We start from the raw sequence: 21,885 nt of genomic DNA, 5'->3' as shown, positions 1-21,885 counted from the left end.
GTCTGCCCAGCACTATCCCCGCCCCCCACCCCGCCTCCCACCACCGGCTCTGGCACAGACCGTATAAGTCTGCCCAGCACTATCCCCCCCCCCCCCCAACCACCAGCCCCGCCTCCCACCACCGGCTCTGGAACAGACCTTATAATTCTGCCCAGCACTATCCCCGCCTCCCACTACCGGCTCTGCCACCCAATCTCGGCTAAGCTCCTGAGGATCCATTCCTTCTGAAAAGGATTCCTTTATGTTTATCCCACGCATGTTTGAATTCCGTTACCGTTTTCATCTCCACCACCTCCCGCGGGAGGGCATTCCAAGCATCCACTACTCTCTACGTGAAAAAATACTTCCTGACATTTTTCTTGAGTCTGCCCCCCTTCAATCTCATTTCATGTCCTCTCATTCTACTGCCTTCGCATCTCCAGAAAAGGTTCGTTTGCGGATCTCTCTATATTTGATGACCTAACATACGTTACAGCCCAACCTATATGTAATACCATAATGTATTTTTCTTTACAATGTATGTACACACCTTAATGCAATACCATTTGTAATTCTGTTAACCAGAAATGGCAATCGTCACTACGGCAAATGTAAGCCACATTGAGCCTGCAGATTGGTGGGAAAATGTGGGATACAAATGCTACAAATAAATAAATAAATAAATAAATTAATACCTTTCAAATATTTGAACATCTGTATCATATCACCCCTGTTTCTCCTTTCCTCCAGAGTATACATGTTCAGGTCCGCAAGTCTCTCCTTATACGTCTTGTAACACAAATCCCATACCATTTCATGTTTTCCACTCCCTCCGGCGTGTTCACTCTGTTACAGATCTTAGTATCATCCGCAAATAGGCAAACTTTACCTTCTAACCCTTCGGCAATGTCACTCACAAATATATTGAACAGAATCGGCCCCAGCACCGATCCTTGAGGCACTCCACTACTCACCTTTCCCTCCTCTGAGCGAATTCCATTAACCACCACCTTCTGGCGTCTGTCCATCAACCAGTTCCTAATCCAGTTCACCACTTCGGGTCCTATCTTCAGCCCATCCAGTTTATTTAAAAGCCTCCTGTGGGGAACCGTGTCAAAAGCTTTGCTGAAATCTAAGTAGATTACGTCTATAGCTCGTCTCTGATTCAATTCTCCTGTCACCCAATCAAAGAATTCAATGAGATTCGTTTGGCATGATTTCCCTTTGGAGTAATTTGACAAATTTGGGTTACAATGCTGTTCCAAAACTTAATACTTTTAAAAGTCAAAGGAATACTCCCTAAATGATTTGCAATTAACATTCCTCATACATTCTTAACATTCCCCAGATTCTTCCTGAGAGTCAGTCCATGCTTTGATGCCAGCACCTTGAAAGATGTCAGTGTTGACATAGACACATACAGAACCCCTCTCAATGTCAGGGGAGGAAGCTTCCCCGGAGTCGAAGGGTAGGGCTGTACCTCGGCACTCTTTGGGATATGGATGTGGTTACTGTTGTAAAAGTTTTTTTCTGTGAGTATCTGTAAGGGAAGATGCTGGGAATATGCCTAAGAGTTACCACACTGAGTTTGGATTTACCACACAGTAATTTGGGCACTTACAATGTAGTAAATGTAAAATTTTAACTCACTTTAGTAAAAGGGCCCCTCAGTGATAGAGGGAAATAGAACAGTAAACCTCCTCAAGAAAACTCATAAATATCAACTAGATCCTGCTATCCAGCACATTCAGATTCAGATAATTTTATTGGCATGACAATTTTATATGTGCTGCCAAAGTAATATGTTACTTGTAGATGGGGTGGAGGGGGAGAGAAGAGACAGATAGGAACCAGTGCTTTTTTTGTACTCATTATGGGTGGGGGGTCACCATCTATGGCTCCGCCCATATGGTAGCCACACCCCTTATACCAGCCATGGCGCATATAAACAGGTATCATTGAACATACTATACAAGTATAGGAGAAAAAAATAACTTGTGATATTTTTTCATTATAAATAATTTCTGTAAGCTGTTACAGCTTCAGTATACCCAGTGCAATAAAAGACAGATGTAAATTCTCAAATTGAACATATTCCAAACACTAAAATGAAAATAAAATGATTTTTATACCTTTGTTGTCTGGTGACTTTGTTTTTCTGATCATGTTGGTCTCATTCTCTGATTCTGCTGCTCTCCATCTGTTCCCTTAACTCCGTTTCCAGGGCTTCCTTTCCATTTATTTCTTTACTTTCCTCCTTTCTTCTTCATTTCTTGCTCTACATCCATAGGTAAAAGCTGGGTCCTCCGCAGACTTGGCTGGAGGAGGTATAGCGTGGATCCAGTTCTTGCCTATTTTCTCCATCCATGTGCAGTTTTTCTCCTCTTTTCCGTTTCCCTTATCTCCATCAGTATGCATCTCCTTCCTCTCCTTCCCTCCCCTCCATCCATATGCATCTCCTTCCTCTCTCTTCCCTCTTATCCATCCATGTCCAGCATTACTCCTCTCTCCTCCCCTCCATCCATGTTCATCTCATTTCCTTTCTCTTCCCTCCCCTCCATCCATGTCCAGCATTTCAACTCTCTCCCCTCCCCTCAATCCGTGTCCAGAATTTCTCATCTCCCCTAAATCCATGTGCATCTCCTCCTCTGTCTTCTCTCCCCTCCATCCATGTACAGCATTTCTACTCTCCCCCTCCCCTCATGTTCATCTCATTTCCTCTCTTTCCTCCTCTCCATCCATGTCCAGCATTTCAACTCTCTCTCCTCCCCTCCATCTCCATCTCCTTCCTCTGTCTTCCCTCTCCTCCATCCATGTTCAGCATTTCTTTCTCTCCCTTCCCCTCCATCCATGTGCATCTCCTTCCTCTGTCTTTCCTTCCCTCCAACATTTCTCTTCCCTTCCCTCCAACATTTCTCTTCCCTGCTCTGCTCTCCATTCCATCCATGTCCAGCATTTCTCCTCTCTCCCCTCCCCTCCATCCATGTGCATATCCTTCCTGTCTTCCCTCTCCTCCATCCATGTCTAGCATTTCTCCTGCCCTCCCCTCTATCCATCCATGTCCAGTGATTCTCTCTCCCCTTTCCTCCCCTCCATGTTCAACGATTCTCCTCTCTCCCCTGCCCTCCCCTCCATCCATGTCCAGCGATTCTCCTTTGCCCCTATTCTTCCCTCCCATCCATGTCCAGTGATTCTCCTCTCTCCCCTGCCCTCCCCTCCATGTTCAGCGATTCTCCTTTGCCCCTATTCTTCCCTCCCATCCATGTCCAGCAATTCTCCTCTCTCCCCTGCCCTCCCCTCCATGTTCAGCGATTCTCCTCTCTCCCCTACCCTCCCATCCAGTCCAGCAATTCTCCTTTGTCCCTATTCTTCCATCCCATCCATGTCCAGCGAGTCTCCTCTCTCCCCTCCCCTCCCCTCCCATCCAGTCCAGCAATTCTCCTTTGCCCCTATTCTTCCTTCCCATCCATGTCCAGCAATTCTCTTTTGCCCCCTATCCTCCCCCTCCCTTCCATGTCCACTGAGTTGCCCCAGCCTCCACCTGCCCCCGAGATCGTTCAAACCCCAGCCCCACCTGCCCACCCTCAGCTCTCTGACTTTCCGTTCGTGCACCCGTGCTCCCTGCATTGAAATCTGTTTTTCCCAAAGTCACGGTGAACTGGCAGTGAAAGCAGCAGGCAGGCAGGCTCGCCTCCTTGTCGCTTCCCTTCCCTCTCAGTGCATCCCGTCCTGGTGGAAAGGAAATTACATCAGAGGAAGGCAGGACGCTGAGAGGGAAGGGAAAGAACGAGGAGGCGAGCCTGCCTGCTGCTTTCAATGCCGGTTCACCGCGACTTCGGGTAAACAAAAGATTTCAACGCAGGGAGCAGGGGTGCATGAACAGAAGGGAGCGGGCAGGTGAGCCGGACCTAAAAAAAAAGGTGCCGGCTGTACCGGCACATACCAGCACAAAAAAAGCACTGGATAGGAATAATGTTATTGTTGTCACCATTTCTATGTAAATTATGTACATAAAGGTCAATAACAAGAACGATTCCCAGGTTCTGGTCCTAATCTGCATTTTTTCTGGTCAGGTCACATTTCTTGCCCAACGGCAGGATACAACATATTTTGCTGCTATAGCTGCTGCTTCTCCTCCTTCTGTCAGGAGTTTACTGAGTTTTTCCTGCTTATTTTTTATGGGAAGTCTTTGATTTTCTTTGCATTTCTGTTTCTCTTTCTCCAGTATTGCATTCCATGCAAAGTCTGGCTTCATGGGGTTTCCAGTTCAGTTTTTGTCTGCCTCTTTCTGTCTGTAATCATTTATTCTGTATTAGATGAGGGTCTGTATGTGTTTTGCATGTGTGCCCAAGGTCAGGTATTGTGCTAGTGTGTGGTTTCTGTGCAGGAGTCTGTAGTAGTCCAGCTTGTTCCATTTTTGGATCGATGCCTCCTACTAAGGAGGTGTATCAATTCTCTAGTTAAGGCATGTCGCAGTGTTTGCATTGCCTATTTTTCACAGCAGTGTTATTGCTGCTTGGTTAGCATTTTCCTCCTGGGGGAATTCTGCATATCTGTGCAGCGCAGAATTCCCCACTCCCGAAGAGCACACAGAATTCTGCATTTGGTGTACAGAATTCTGTGAAGTGCCAGAATCAGATCTCTCTCCCACTCCCCTGCAGAGATCGCGCAGCAGGAACAGGAGGAAGTGAACCGCAGCAGATCAGGTAATTTCCTCCTCCTCTGCCGGCTTTGACCAGACTGTTCATGTGAACCACGGGGCTGTAGAGAGGCCATCGTGTTTCACAGAAATTGATGAGAGTAAATAAACCAGTGAGGGAGAGGAAGGAGGATGATGCTTATTGGTGACACAAATGGTTGCTACATCCTATATCCACAGTAAAGATTTCTGCTGATGTATTGATCCTTTAATCAATTGTTCAATGATGCAGAAGAATGGAAAAATGTGTTTCATCCCCATTATAGAATTTTATTTATTAGGATTTATGTACTGCCTTTTGGAAGAAATTCACCCAAGGCAGTATACAGCAAGAATACGCCGGACATAGGCAATGGACAATTACAGCAGTAAATATATTCAAAAAACAGTACACATTGCTGACTGAACTCTTTGCTGATTGCTATAGGGTGGGAGGGGTTGGGATTGGGAGTTGTTTCCTGTGTTTGTTGTTTAAATGTTTTCTTTCTTTGATAAAAATGTAATAAGATGAATTTTAAAAAATCAGTACATATTATGGCATAGTATGCTACTGACAATGTTAACACAATACACATTAAAACATCTTGACCTGCAGGCAGAGATCCAAGATGGCTGCTCTCTTCATCTGATGCTCACACCAGCTCTTTCTGACTCCTGCAATTTGTCCGCAATGCTGAGGGGCCGATCTGCTTCCATAGCCTCTCAGCAGCAAAGTTTTCCTTCTGGTGTCGGCATGCTTGATTCTAATTTTCAAAGGACTGGGATTCCTGGAACGTTGGAGGGCAGCCCGCTGGAGCACTTCGGGGCGGATGGAGGTCCTGGGATGCTCCCTGGGCTAGAGGTTTCACTCAGCCCCGATGTGAGAGCCCCTCCCCTACAACCGCAAGTCAGTAGCTTCCCACTGTCGGCGTCTCCGACCCTGCTAACCAAGGGTGGGGCAGGAGAAGGGAGACGAGAGGCACTTCACCAACCTGAGGGAGCACGGAGAAGCCTGGAGCCATTAGCTTCACCAGTAGTGGTTGAAGCCGTTCCATCTGAGATAGTGGAAGAGGTAGGAGCTGTAAACATTGGGAAAGATTCTTCCACTAATAAGGAATCCGAGGTACTGATGACTTTCCTGCTTATAATCGAACGAGAAAAACGCCCAAGTTCCGACCTAAATCGGGAGATGGACGTTCATCTCACAAAAACGAGTAAATCCATATAATCGAAAGCAATGTTTCAGTGCGTCCGTGTCGCTCGTACGTTCACGTAAAAACGTCCAAATAAGAAGCGTGTCGGGGGCGTGTTAGGGGCGGTGATACGACGTGGACGGGTACAACGTATAACGAATAGCGAAATGGCTCTGGTTGAGCGGGAAGATGGGCGTAATATGATGGACCCGAAATAAAAGCGACCAGAGCAAGGGGGAAAGCGTCTTTAGACCCATTAGCGATTGTGTGTAGTTGGAGAGTGGCGATATTGTTGGTGGAAGAGCTGAAGTGGTGGTTGCAGAGAGAAAGCCGAGCGTGTTGAGTACCTGTGACGGTCGTCTGTGTGCCCTGCCTCTTTTTGTGTCTTACCCTTTGACCGTTCCTTACTCCTACTCCTTTGCTCCATCGCCCCCTTCCCCTCCCCCTATCCCTCCCCATTCACTCCTCCCACGTGTATACTCTATTCCCTGACCTCCGTTTGTCTCTGTGTTCCTGTACTGTTTGGCAAGTGAGTGGCCAGAGGGCGTGGTGGCTGGAAGTGAAAGATCTGTGTGTGTTGCTGTTTGACTACTAGTCCTAATACTTGCACTGGTGGTGGGGATATGGATGCACTTAATGCACTTGTGGCATGCATGCTACACGAAGAGGCCACCCACCGCAGGAGGTATTCACGGCCCCGAGTGTTTAGGCCCCGCACCACCTTCCTACAACTCACTGACCAGCAGTGTCTAACAAGGTTCAGGTTTGATAGGGCCACCATTCGTCAGCTGTGTGAGCAGCTGAAACCCTCCTTCAGCCCCAGACACGTAGGAATAACCCCATCCCTGCCCACCTCAAAATCACTTCCGCTCTCTCTGTCCTGGCCACTGGCAGTTTTCAATCCGTATTAGCTGCTAACGCAGGCCTCACCCAGGCTTCTATTTCACACTGTCTCACCCAGTTCCTGGTTGCCTTTATCACTCACACCTCACACTACATCACTTTCCCCACCACCCCCCAGGCCCTGCACAACAACATGGCCGCCTTCTATGCTGTTGCTAGATTCCCCTCGGTCATCGGTGTGATAGACTGCACACACGTAGCCCTCAGACCCCCCCGGCCACACGAAGCCACCTACAGAAATAGGAAGGCATTTCATTCTATGAACATGCAAGTTGTATGTGATGCCCAGGGGGATATATTAGACGTGTGTGCCAGGTACCCCGGCTCCAGCCACGATGCCTACATCCTACAGCACTCGGGCATCTTCCGCAGGTTCGAGCGAGGGGAGTTCATTGGTGGATGGCTACTAGGTAAGTGCAACATGCATGTACCACCCATACTAGACCTCCTCCACTGGGCAACCCTGGCTTCTTCCACCACAACCCACTATCCAAATCCCCCCGCCCCCCCTGTACCTGCTCCAAGCGATACACACTCATCTATCTCATTCTGCTTTTCTGCAAAGGTGACCGAGGCTACCCGCAGAGGACATGGCTCATGACCCCCCTGATCCACCCACAACCAGGGCCAGAAGAAACCTACAACAGGCGACATCGCAGCACCCGGGGGATCATTGAGCGCACCTTTGGTTTATTGAAAAACCGCTTCCGCTGTCTGGACCGGTCTGGAGGAGAGCTGCTCTACAGTCCAGAAAAGGTGGCCAAGATCTTTGTGGCGTGCTGCATGTTACACAATTTGGCCCAGCGCAGAGGACAGCCTCTCCCAGAGGAGCCACAGCCACCACCAGAAGAGGCCCCAGATGAGCTGGAAGAGGAGCCCCCTCCACCCCCAGCCCACAGAGCAGAGCTCAATGCCTACCAGCTTGGCGTAAGAGCAAGACAAAGACTCATTGAAACAAGTTTTAGGTGAAAGTAAGTGAACATTTATTTTTTACATTAAGTGCATGTGTGTGTTCAACCCCACCACCACCACCACCACCACCCCCCTCCCACACCCACCCCCCTCCCACCAACCCTCACCCTACAGCATGTCCCATCATTTTCCCCTTCCCCCGTCCCCTCCTACCCCTCCCACGCCCTTCCTTTGCAGCTGGTGCTGCACGGGAAGTCTCTTCACCCTCTTCTGAGCTGCTGCTCCCAGTGTCCTCCTCCTCCCTATCCCCACGGCAGCCTGCGGCTTCGGCTGCACCGTGGAAATCGGGCCACCTTCTTGGTTGTAGTGGTCTGGCCACAGGACCCAGAATGGGAGCAGATTTGGTGGGTGCTGCAGGAGTGGGTGCGGAGGCTGAGGATCGCAATGCCCACCTCTTAGCTGGTGGTTGGTGGTGGTCAGTGGAGGAGGATGTTGATGGCAGGGGCTGCTCCAGCAGCACGGGGGCTAGAGTAGGCGCGGTGCCCTGAGGGCGCAGGTGTTGGATGCTCTGCTCCAGCCGTTTCAGTTGCTGGAGCACCTCCTGGTGACCTTCACGTTGCGCCTGGAGGAGTTCCTGATGAGCTCGCTGCTGTGCCTCTAGTGCTTGGCGCTGCAGCTCCAGTTTCTGCTGCCGGTACTCCTCCAAGCGCACGTTGTGGCGGAGTAGTTCCGTGGCCAGCCGCAGGAGTTGCCTCCTTTGGCCGGATGGCCTCTGGCGGGAAGCTGGGCCCTCCTCCTCCTCACCAAAGTCCTCCGGTGCTGGAGGTGCGGCCTCTGCTGGTGCTGCAGGTGGTGGTGGTGGTGGTGGCAGAGGCTGGACAGCTGGTGCAGGTGGTGGTGGTGGTGGCAGAGGCTGGACAGCTGGTGCAGGTGGTGGTGGACGCAGAGGCTGCACAGCTGGTGCAGGTGGTGGAGGCTGGACTGCTGGTGCTGCAGGCTGTGGAGGTTGAGGCTGGACTGCTGGTGTAGGGCGTTGGCCTTGCAGGCCACTAGGGCCAGCCTCCTCTGAGTCATCACCTGTATAGCACAAGAGTGAGGAATAGTGTTGGTGCAAATAACCCACTTTTGTCTTTCAGCATTCATATACATTGGCATGTCCCCCAACCTGATGACCCAGCAAAGAGATGGTGAGGAGGAATGGAATTGACACGGGTGCGAAAGAGAGAGCCCCACAGGCAGCTGGGTAGAGGTGGTGGATGAGCAGCCAAGAGAAGGACACCACTCACAACGTTGTGGACAAGCTGTTAGTTGTATAATTGTTACATTGAACAACATTGCAGCATGTGTTGTGTTACTACTGACTTGCTAAACTGCATAGAACTGCTTTATGACCCCCATTACAGGCTCCTTCAGTTGAATGCATGTGGCCCACACTCAGTAGAGCACAGAGGTCACAGGAGGAACTAGGCACAGTTTGTTAATGGGAAAATAGGAGGGAGTAGTAGGGAAGGACGGCCCCCAAAGTTCTGCCACAGTAGTAACCTACACACACCCATAGGAGCCAACTGGAAAGTAGTATTGGGGGTGCTAAGCCCAGTGACCAACACTCCTCCCTGCACAGCTACATGATCTTTCCTCAATATTGGGGGTGCTCACACACACACACAGCACCCACCCTGTCTGCTTGCTCCTATAACACACATGACCACTACCACTACTCAAATAGAGCTTACAATTCAATAAATATGGGCACACAGGACAAGTAAGAGGAAACCCAATGACAACGGTAGGGATAGGGAGTAAGGGTAGAGAGCTAGTGAGTAGGGGTTACCAGGTCACAACAGCATCATAAAGGTGGCCTGTTAATATACATAAAGACAGCCAGAGATACTCCCCCCCCCCACCTCCCTCCTCCTGCCCCCCACTCCTCACCTCCCTCCCCCTGACCCCAACTTCTATAACACAAGTGTACTGCAGCACAACAGATACCCCAACTGCATAATGAAACACCTACCTGAGTCCTCAGCCTGGCCCGAGGTGTCCAGGGAGCCAATCCCGTGGATGCTCTCCTGGGGTAGGAGGGAGTGCACCATCAGCTCCATGGGCGTGAGGTTGGCAGTGTCATTGCCTGGGGGATTGGCCCCCGCCTTCCTCCGAACATCCCTCCTCAGCTTCCGCCACTTCCTCTTGCAGTCCTCCACGTCTCTCCCAGCATGGAAGACAGCATTCAGGCTGTCCCGTACTGCCTCCCATTTGCGCTGCTTTATTGTTGCAGCCAGCCTCTGCCCTGTGGGAGCAAACAGACTCCGGTGCCGCTGTACTATTTCTTGGACCAGGAGCTCCACCTCTGCTTCAACAAAATTACCCTTCCGGGTCGGCGGCATGCGTGGTGGCATTGTACCAATGGGGTTTTCGAAAATACGGAGTGGGCGTTTATATAGGCGCCAAGAACGCCCATTGAGACGGGGGAATAGGCGTTTCTGATATGGGCGTTTGTTGTTCCATTTTACACACAATTCAGATAGCGATTAGGAACACATGGTTTCGATTATGAGTAGATAAGTATGGGCGTCTCCACCTGCCTTCCCTTTCTTCATTGCCAATTTACCTGCCATTTCCTGCACTGAAACCTTGCCGGTTGTTCGTAATAATCATTTACAGGGTTTTACCCTCACTTATATGAAGGTATGTGTTTAGCAATGTATGCTTGGGTACACCTGTGTATTTAGGGGGGGGGGGGGGGGAATTATTATTGACCCTCAGCCACCACGCCTTCCGTTTCCTGTCTTCCACATCCCCTGATGCTCCCTTCCTTTCTCCCATTCTCTCTGCCTGGTTGTAGCAGGCAGTGTGTGGGGGCCAAGAATTTAGTACAGTCGGCCCAAATCATGCACCCCTCGGTAAGGGTCATTTCAATCAGGGAGATGTGCAGCTAATGTTCCAGAAGATAAAAGGCGCACTACACAGTCTTGAAACAGACGTTCATGGTAAGCTCTCATTTGTCTGCCACCTCTTCTCTTTGTGCTCATAGTCAAGGAGTGTGCATTCACTGTATGTATGTAGTCTGGAGTCAGATGTTAGGTAGCTCTGTTTTCACCAGGTTCCTCTGCATTGTACTGTGGGGTTGGCAGGTCCTCAGTGGTGTGGGCCAGCTGTTGGAGGTGCTGTATTGGTTCCCGGTAGGTTCCATCTTCCTTGTTTATGTGGTGTACCCCAGTCCCCATTTATCAAGTGGCCACCCATTCTCAAGTCCATAGGCGGGGGAGGGGAGAATGATTAATGCAATGGATGTGTATAGCACATTATGGAACACCTTCCTAAATTGCTCCATAGGTAGTAGGGAACATGCACATTACATTGTTTTTAATCGGTAGCCTGGACAAAATGATTGAGGTGGCTACAGGTAGTGCCACTGAGGCCTATGACGTAGTGGTGAGGGAGAGGGGTGTGTGTACAGGTACCAACCCAAAGTAACTGGTGGTGGCTAAAGCCTGGTGGCTGCTGTGGCCTAGTGGTTAGAGCACCAGCCTTATAATCATAAGGTTGCTGGTTCAAATCCCACCTAAGGCAAGTCACTTCAGGGACAAAGTTTGATACAAACTCAGAATACTTGAATGTAACACACCTTGATCGACTACTGGAGAAAGTGTGATCACAGCTGCAAATAATGAGCACCATTTTTATTTGTGCCCTTCTCTAACACAAGTATTACATTGCAACTGTGATGAAGTAACCATCCATCTATTGGGTTTCCCATTGTTTCCCTTTTGCTCCTCAGCATTATATACCATAGCTGATGTATTCAATGTGAAAATATGAGCCAGCTGTTTGTAGGTCCTTCTTGGCCCCCCCCCCCCCCCCCCCACCAATGTGGCTTGTGGGTAAGGATATGTGTCCATCAGACAGCAAACACTGTGTATGTGGTACCTGGAGTTATGTGGAAGTGTGTACCTGGCAGATCACACGTGGTACACTATTAATCTCTTATTGATGGCACTCTGTATTGTGGGTCAGTATGGTGGAGGGGAGGGAGGGAGGGAGGGAGGGAGGGAGAGAGAGATGCTGGCTGGCCATTTTTATTAATGAACACAAATATCCATCCAGCCTCCCCGGCCCAACCCCCCTGCACATATGGCCATGCAGGTTGGAATGAAGAGGTGGCGGTCTGTATGGCCAACATTCTCAGACATACATCACCTTCTCATTCACACAGCACATTTAATGCTATGCATATTGCTGCCTCCTTCCTCTCAACTCAACAGCACCATTTGGTGATATGTAATGCACAAGGGAGACAAACACACACACACACACACCCTGATAGTTATATTGTAAGAGAAACATTTATTTCCCCCCCACCCCCACCCCTACAAAATAACCCCCAACAATGCCCTCCTCCCCCCCACAACTCCCCACACAACCCCAACAATTCTCTCCCCCCCCCCACAGAACCCCCAACATTTCCCTCCCTCCCCCCACACACACAACCACAACAATTCCCTCTCCCCCCCACAGAACCCCCAACATTTCCCTCCCCCCCCCCCACAGAACCCCCAACATTTCCCTCCCCCCACACACACAACCCCAACAATTCCCTCCCCCACCCACTCCCCACACCCCCAACAGGCCCCCCCCCCTATTTAAATTAAGGGCGGCCACGCCCTCTGAGCAAGGACCTCTGTAGCAGGGCAATGAGCAGGCCCAGCAGTACCCTTAGTGGGCCCTGGAGCTGCTCATTGCCCTGCCGTAGGGCTCTCACCTCCTGCAGCAGCTGGTGCTGGCCAACTAGAAGCTGCTGCTGACCATCTACCAGCTGCTGCAGGAGCCACACCACCGTTGCAGGGCCAAAGGCTGGAGGTGGGCCAGGGGACATTGAAGATGATGGCCCAGGAGATGGAGGTGGGCCAGGCGATGGCGCTGGCTAAGGCGATGGAGGTGCCTCAGGGGATGGAGATGGCTGAGGGGAGGGAGATGCCTCATATGGAGGTGCAGGTGGGGAGGGGTCCTGATGTATGTCCTCATCCTCATCAATGATGAGGACCCCCTCCTCCTCCTCCTCCTCCTCCTCCTCCTCCTCCTGGTGGCCCGCCTCCTGGCCTGGCTGCTCCTCCTCCTCCTCCTCATCCAGGTGCCCCTCCTCTTGCTGTTCCTCCTCCTCCTGCTCCTGCTCCTCCTCCTCCTCCTGGAGGTGGTGGCCCTCCTCATCAGCACGCTCGGCTTCCTGCTGGTGGAGCCCTGTGTATGTAAAAGGAGTGTGATTGAGATCAGTGCATACAACATGGCTTGCATAGTGCAGTAGCTGGGTGGCGTGAGGCAGGGGATGGGACAGGGTGTGGTAAGGCGTAGCCTATGCTCATGGGGAAAGAGCTGCATCAGATGACATGACACAGAACCCTGGACCCTCCTCTGACACACACCACGCAGGACATGTTGCCATACCAAATTCATTGCTGACCAGCATGTTTGCATTGTGAGATGCAACGAGGGGTTGATGGGCAGTTGTTGTAGGAGTTATTGGGGGGGGGGGCAGTGGGAAGGGTGTTGAGCACAATTCTTTTATGTGAGTTAGGCCATAACATGCAGTAAAAGTAGGGCCTCAGGCAGCTGTACCAGGACACACTAATCAGCCACCACAGTAAGGGGAATAGTAAAGTGTGGCATATCATCTCATTCATCTCGGGGGGATGGTCGGACGTTGCAGGCACGCTCATGGGAGAACCCCTGCAACCTGCATCCTTGATCTGGGACAGATATGGTATTACTTACTAGGTGGCTATTAGGCACATGGGAATTGATATTGTACAACACATTTGCATTATTCATGAAATGTATGTAGTAATCTGTACAGGTGTCCTGTTTTTGAATACTTACGGCGAGCCCTGAGGTGCCTTCGCACCGCCCGGATGAGGTCGGGCCTCTCCCGCCTCACACGGCGGAACTGCCTCCTGAGGGACTCCAGGTCCCGGTGGACTCCAAAGCGTCTGTAAGATATAAGTTTGTAGAGCAGGGGTCAGGGGGGTTGGTCCTTTTTGTCCTCTGCACACATTCATTTGCTATTCACATACCAGAGAGAGAGGGTCTACAGTGTTGGGGGGGGGGGGGCACCTCCATTGGTACTGAATCATAGGAGCCACCTTTTTAACATTTTGGGGGGTGGAACCCCCAGTGGAGATGACCCCTCCCTCCATACATACAAGGCATTTATTTGATATTGGGGGTGGGGTAGTCAAGCACCCACAGCAGCCACCGAGTTGGTTCCTATGCAGATGATGCCAGAGAGGTGGGCATGAGGCCAGACAGTACCATTTGTATACATTATAATGTATGCTTGTTAAACTACTTTATATGTGTTATCATGACCATGTTATAAAGTATGGTATAGGTTTCATTGGTCTCATGCTTCCACTATTCGGATGCGTTGTAAGCCACTGGCTGCAAAGAGGGGTTGGAAAATGTGGCCTTCACATAACTAACGAAATTGTCACATAACACTAATAGAATAGTCACATACCTAACCTAACGAAATACATTCTTGTAGGGATGTGGGAATGGTGGTCGTTTCAATAACATACAAATTATTAGTGATTGTGCATGTTCCTATATTACTCATGATCCTTGCATGGACACTCCAGTTACTGCTGGTAACATTGATGACGGAGCTGTTATATGTGTAGGTACAGGAGGAGAGGGGGGTTGGGCCATAACCTTACCTTTCTAGCCTGTCCCGGATGCGGGACCAGGCTCGCATGGCCTGCAGCCTGGGGGGCAGGTGGTGGTGCTGTACAAAAAGGCGATGGCGGTGCCTTAGACACAGCCTGACGAGCAGCAAGCTCTCTTGTTCGCCAAAATTGGGCTCTCGCCGTTGTGCCATTTTTCCACGTGTTGGAAAAGAAGTGCCTTATATAGACGACCTTGCGTGAGGGACGTCGTTTCATGCACAGCTCCATATATGGATGACCATTCCATATATGGCCCCTATCAGCACGTGGACGCCCTCGTAAGCATAGACGTCTTTGACGTGCACATGCCTGCACGTGTGTGGAACGTGCCTTATATAGATGAGTATGACGCACCCCACCCGACCCTTTTCACATATACACAATATGCATATAGCTGCATGTTCAGTAGGTGTACAGTGCATGCAGATCTGGACATTCAGATGGGCACATATGATGAAAGTATGGGTGGAGCAGCATGATATGTCTGTAGTTGACACATATACGCGTTCCTCATATTTTCCCGTACCTGGATGGCCTGAACAACATGTACTGTACTTGCGATACACCTATGTACATTATTTTACACACCACGTGATTTGGTCGTTTGCACCTGCAATAATCGACCGTGTTAGAGCGCCCAATTTAGTCACGCTTATGTGCTCGTCATTTGATTGTTTTCTTACAGGGATAATCGATTATCGAAAAACGCCCACACTATTTTCCCATTATACATGTCTATTTTTGGACATTTTCGTAAGAACGTCCTAATTCGTACTTGGACGATCTTTCCATTATGCCCCTCATAGTTTCCTTTATCTATACTTAAACCTACTGAAGTGACTTTGACTAGTTTGGAAGGGAAGCTTAAAGAAACTGACTGTGGATTAGAAACTTTAACTCAACAAAATAAGGTACAAGAGAAAGAATTGCAGCATATACAGACTCTTCAAAGTACTATTGTTAAAGATTTAATATATTTGACGAGGAAGACTGAATCTCTTGATTTCTCAATTTTCCTAAGCAATTTACAGTCTCCCCCCTGAGATATGTTGAAAAAATATATTAAAGAAATATTAGGCGTGGTTGAAGAAAGTATCCCACCTTTCTCACAAGTATATTATTTACCTAGATAATCAAGTGCTGGATGTTTCTGCTTTATTGCAGTCTTCAGATACTGATTTGGTTATGGCATCAACTTTGCTACTGTTGTGCTGGCACCTGACAAGAATTAGTTACTGAAAATGTTCTTTAAAAATAAAGGTAAGACTTTCCTAGGACTAAAAATTCAAAAATTTCCAGACGTTTCTAAGGACACTCAGAAGAGACGTCAGCAGATGTTCTTCAGTTAGAAGCTACTTTCTTTTTGCGATATAGATGTAAGTGTGTCATCAGATACCAATCGGTGAAATATGCAAATATATCTAGCAAATGAAAAGGAAAAACATCATCTGTCAATCATACACAAGTCCACATTTTTAAGATCCAAGATGTTAAACAATGGATATTCTAATTTAAGGAAAACAATAAGAGGCATTTTCTTAATCTAACAAATCAAAGATTCCTGTAAATAAAAAAAAAGAGAGAGAGCCTATAACTGGGGTGTTATTACCCCCCCCCCCCCCCCCCAGTAACCGTTTAGTTGACAAAAAAAGCTGTAAGATGGGAAGGCTCATAAAAAACATATTATTTTTATATCATACTTTTCTGTACAAGTATAATTTTGCTTGACTAATTCTTGACATTTTGATTAAAAAATAATTTAAAAAAAACATCTTTGTAGACAGCACAGGGTATAAGCGGAGGTAGAAGATATAAACAGGTAAGTTAGATAGAAAATAAGAGTGATTAACGTTAAGGAAAAATTGCACATGGAATCAGAAAAGGTCCATAAATGATTTGTTTATAAAAGATTAAATTTATAACTCATTGCTGAAAAATTTCTTATCCAGTTTTCCCCAAAGGTGGTTGCATTCTGCTCTTTCTCTCTGCTTTTTATTATTAAAATTTAAATCAAAAATGGTTTTCTCATACTCTTGAGAAATGAAACTTGAATTGAAAACCAATCAGTTAGGAAGTATTTGCAGCACAGATCTATTCATCAGAAAGCTTCCTATGTAGTCACTGTTCTGTTCATCAATAGACAAATGTAAGGAAAGGAGGAAATACAGAACATAATACAATTCAGTTTGGGTTACACCTTTCTACTAGTAAACCAGTAATCATCACAGAAGTTACAGTACATACAAATCATAATACATGTTAAATGATTGCCCGATGTAAAGATAGAGTAGCTGCTACATCCTGTGGCAAATATGCCCAGATATAAGTCTCCATGGCAGAGAGCTGAATATCCTCTGAGCCAGGGTAGACATCTTTATAGCAGTCTGAGAAAATTTTGTCAAATTTTTCCAAAAACAAGTCAGATATCTGGTCTTTTAACATGATTGAGGAATTTTACAAAATTGTAGTTAGCAGAATTTGTTGTCCTTTTCCACTACTTATTTCCTGGGTGTTTCATTTATGGGCAGATGATCAAAAGCTCCGCACTGTTCCAAACAGCGCTTTAAAAATAGCGCAGGAACAGCGTGGGGCTTTACCACCCCTATGATCAGAGAAAACTGCATGCAAATTTAAGCACGCAATTTTCTCTGATCAAAGGGTAGAAGTGCAGGAGGATTTATATAGTATAAATTACATGGACAAACTATACAATAAACCACACATTCAGTGCATGTGGTACCATATCTTACCGACCGCAACACCCTATTACATTATCAGAGTTTCCATCATAGAGCACTTAAACAGGGTGTTCCGGTCGGACAATTGTTACGTTTACGTCGATTGTGTTCATCAACAATTGAATTCAAGAGACAGGCCAGCATCATGATTGAGATGTTTTTGAACCGAGGGTACCCTATGGGGATCCTCAAAAAAGCGTATAAAAGGGCCCTGGGAAAATGGTAGAGGCTATTATTAAAAACAAAATTACAGAGCACATCCGAGAACATGGATTACTGAGACCAAGTCAGCATGGCTTTTGTGTGGGGAAATCTTGCCTGACCAATTTACTTCAATTCTTTGAAGGAGTGAACAAACATGTGGACAAAGGGGAGTCGGTTGATATTGTGTATCTGGATTTTCAAAAGGCGTTTGACAAGGTACCTCATGAAAGGCTACAGAGGAAATTGGAGGGTCATGGGATAGGAGGAAATGTCCTATTGTGGATTAAAAACTGGTTGAAGGATAGGAAACAGAGAGTGGGGTTAAATGGGCAGTATTCACAATGGAGAAGGGTAGTTAGTGGGGTTCCTCAGGGGTCCGTGCTAGGACCGCTGCTTTTTAATATATTTATAAATGATCTAGAGATGGGAGTAACTAGCGAGGTAATTAAATTTGCTGATGACACAAAGTTATTCAAAGTCGTTAAATCACGACAGGATTGTGAAAAATTACAAGAGGACCTTACGAGACTGGGAGACTGGGCGGCTAAATGGCAGATGATGTTTAATGTGAGCAAGTGCAAGGTGATGCATGTGGGAAAAAAGAACCCGAATTATAGCTACGTCATGCAAGGTTCCACGTTAGGAGTTACGGACCAAGAAAGGGATCTGGGTGTCGTCATCGATAACACACTGAAACCTTCTGCTCAGTGTGCTGCTGCGGCTAAGAAAGCGAATAGAATGTTGGGTATTATTAGGAAAGGTATGGAAAACAGGTGTGAGGATGTTATAATGCCGTTGTATCGCTCCATGGTGCGACCGCACCTTGAGTATTGTGTTCAATTCTGGTCGCCGCATCTCAAGAAAGATATAGTAGAATTGGAAAAGGTGCAGCGAAGGGCGACTAAAATGATAGCGGGGATGGGACGACTTCCCTATGAAGAAAGACTAAGGAGGCTAGGGCTATACAGCTTGGAGAAGAGACGGCTGAGGGGAGACATGATAGAGGTATATAAAATAATGAGTGGAGTGGAACAGGTGGATGTGAAGCGTCTGTTCATGCTTTCCAAAAATACTAGGACTAGGGGGCATGCGATGAAACTACAGTGTAGTAAATTTAAAACAAATCGGAGAAAATTTTTCTTCACCCAACATGTAATTAAACTCTGGAATTCGTTGCCGGAGAAAGTGGTGAAGGCGGTTAGCTTAGCAGAGTTTAAAAAAGGGGTTGGACGGTTTCCTAAAGGACAAGTCCATAAACCGCTACTAAACGGACTTGGAAAAAATCCAAAATTCCAGGAATAACATGTATAGAATATTTGTACATTTGGGAAGCTTGCCAGGTGCCCTTGGCCTGGATTGGCCGCTGTCGTGGACAGGATGCTGGGCTCGATGGACCCTTGGTCTTTTCCCAGTATGGCATTACTTATGAGTTCAACTCATCGTCCATGGCTGTTATCCACGGGACCTAGGTCCCCCTGTAGCCCCCTGGCTTGTGTCATCCCTTATTCTTCAAAGGCATCTAGGATCAACGCTATTGTCCATAAACATTGGCAGGTGCTTGCGGTGCATCCTGAGTTTAGCGAGTCCCCTAGAGTAGCGTACAGACGTCAAGCTAATTTGGGTGAATTGCTTAAGAGACCTAGTAGAAATACTGCAATCGGTAGGCACTCTCCATGTGGCAAGTGTGTATATTATTGCTATCAATGGGATACTTCGATCATTCCTATTCCCCACTCTAATACGGAGCACACTTTAAGATATGGTACCACATGCAATACTGAATGTGTGGTTTATTGTATAGTTTGTCCATGTAATTTATACTATATAGGACACACTAAGAGACAGTTGAAAAGTAGATTAGCAGAGCATGTAAGTAACATCAGACATGGCAAACAAGAAAACCCGCTGGTAGCACATTGGACTTTATTTAATCATTCGATGAATCAACTTCAATGTGCTGTAATAGCGCATCTTTCCTGCTCCAATAGAAGTGGGGACGTTAGTGCCAGTTTATTAGTTATGGAGCAGCGATTTATTTTCTTATGGGGTACGGTTACCCCCAATGGCCTCAATTTAGAGGTTGAATGGGTGTAAGTACTGTTTCTTTAACAGATTGGGAGTTGCCATATCTCCAGCCCTTTAAATTGAGAAAGGACGTTTGACGCAGTAACTCCTGATGCGGCGTCATGTGGTCTACGCCTGAGGGAGCCTTTAGCCGGCATGCAGCCGAGTAGATGAATTTGAGTGAGTAGTCTTTCAATGTATACTGTAATAATAAGTTTATAATATGGAAGATGGTGATGGTTACAATGAGGTCACTGTTAAATTATTGTAGATATAACGGTGGTTCCTCCTGAGGAAGATCTAGTGAAATGCGGATCAGCATTGGGGAACCGGTATATATTGGAAACATCAAGAGTTGAATAAGGAGTCTTCTATCTGCTTCTTAACACCTGTATAACGCTGCACAAGTGGGATTTGTGATCTATGAACGGCAAATGGAGGATTCCCACTTGAACTGAAAGTGGCACATTTGGGACAAACACAACTGGTTATAATACAGTGGCCACGTGGAAAGCGTGGCGTCAATCACTGTACTACAAAGACTGAGTATTACGTTATTAATTATAATTGCTGTGTGAATATAATGTGCATATAACTTAATGTGAATGCCGTTTACTATTGTAAATATTGTTTAGTGCAGCACAGGGTAAGAAGTTTGAGGGAATGATATGATTAGTATCTTTTAAAAACAATTAAAATAATTAAAAGGTTTTTTTGAAATAATACTGGAGCCTTTTTGAAATAGATTGTGAGTTTGGCTCTGGGAATTGAGGTGTATCCCCTATTTAGTTATATTGAATTTTAATTGCCAAACCTTAGACCATTCCTCTAGCTTCCTCAGATCCTTTTTCATGTTTTCCACTCCCTCCCGGGTGTCCACTCTGTTACAGATCTTAGTATCATCCGCAAATAGGCAAACTTTACCTTCTAACCCTTCGGCAATGTCACTCACAAATATATTGAACAGAATCGGCCCCAGCACCGATCCCTGAGGCACTCCACTACTCACCTTTCCTTCCTCCGAGCGAATTCCATTCACCACCACCCTCTGGTGTCTGTCCGTCAACCAGTTCCTAATCCAGTTCACCACTTCGGGTCCTATCTTCAGCCCCTCCAGTTTATTTAAGAGCCTCCTGTGGGGAACCGTGTCAAAGCTTTGCTGAAATCTAAGTAGATTACGTCCATAGCTCGTCCCTGATTCAATTCTCCTGTCACCCAATCAAAGAACTCAATGAGATTCGTTTGGCACGATTTCCCTTTCGTAAAACCATGTTGTCTCGGATCTTGTAACTTATTGGCTTCCAGGAAATTCACTATCCTTTCCTTCAGCATCGCTTCCATTACTTTTCCAATAACCAAAGTGAGGCTTACCAGCTTCTTCCCTATCACCACTTTTGTGAAGAGGGACCACCTCTGCCGTTCTCCAATCCCTCGGAACCTTTCCCGTCTGCAAGGATATATTAAACAAATCTTTAAGAGGACCCGCCAAAACCTCTCTGAGCTCCCTCAATATCCTGGGGTGGATCCCTTCCGGTTCCATGGCTTTGTCCACCTTTAGCTTTTCAAGTTGTTGATACACACTTTCTTCTGTGAACGGTGCTCTATCCACTTCATTCTCAATTGTATTATTTCCAGTCCATCGCGGTCCTTCTCCAGGATTTTCCTCTGTGAAAACAGAACAAAAGTATCTATTTAGCAAATTTGCTTTTTCTTCATCATTTTCCACATAGCGGTTCGCAGTATCTTTTAGTCTCACAATTCCCTTTTTAGTCATTCTCCTTTCACTAATATACCTGAAGAAATTTTTGTCACCCCTCCTTACATTTCTAGCCATTTGTTCTTCCGCTTGCGCTTTTGCCAGTCGTATCTCTCTCTTGGCTTCTTTCATTTTCATCCGGTATTCCTCCATGTGTTTCTTTTCTTGAGTTTTTCTGTATTTCTGGAATGCCAACTCTTTAGCCTTTATTTTCTCAACCACTTGCTTGGAGAACCATATCGGTTCCTTTTTCTCTTGCTTTTATTTACTTTCCTTACATAAAGGTTCGTGGCCCTATTTATAGCTTCTTTCAGCCTGGACCACTGTCCTTCCACTTCTCGTATTTCCTCCCAGCCCATCATCTCCTTCCTCAGGTATTCCCCAATTTTACTAAAGTCTGCACGCTTGAAATCCAGGACTTTGAGTTTTGAGTGGCTGCTCTCCACTTCAGCTGTTATATCAAACCAAACCGTTTGATGGTCACTGCTGCCCAGGTGGGCACCCACTTGGATATTTGACATGCTATCCCCATTTGTGAGCACCAGATCCAGTGTCGCTCCCTCCCTCGTGGGTTTCATCACCATTTGTCTGAGCAAAACACTTTGGAAAGCATCCACGATCCCTCTACTTCTTTCCGATTCTGCAGACGGAACCTTCCAATCTACATCTGGCAGATTGAAATCTCCCAGCAACAGCACCTCTCTCTTGCTTCCCAACTTTTGAATATGTGCGATCAGAT

This window comes from Microcaecilia unicolor, chromosome 5 (genome assembly GCF_901765095.1).
Source record: "Microcaecilia unicolor chromosome 5, aMicUni1.1, whole genome shotgun sequence".
NCBI classification, from domain to species: domain Eukaryota; kingdom Metazoa; phylum Chordata; class Amphibia; order Gymnophiona; family Siphonopidae; genus Microcaecilia; species Microcaecilia unicolor.
Note: the sequence above shows the minus strand (reverse complement) of the source record.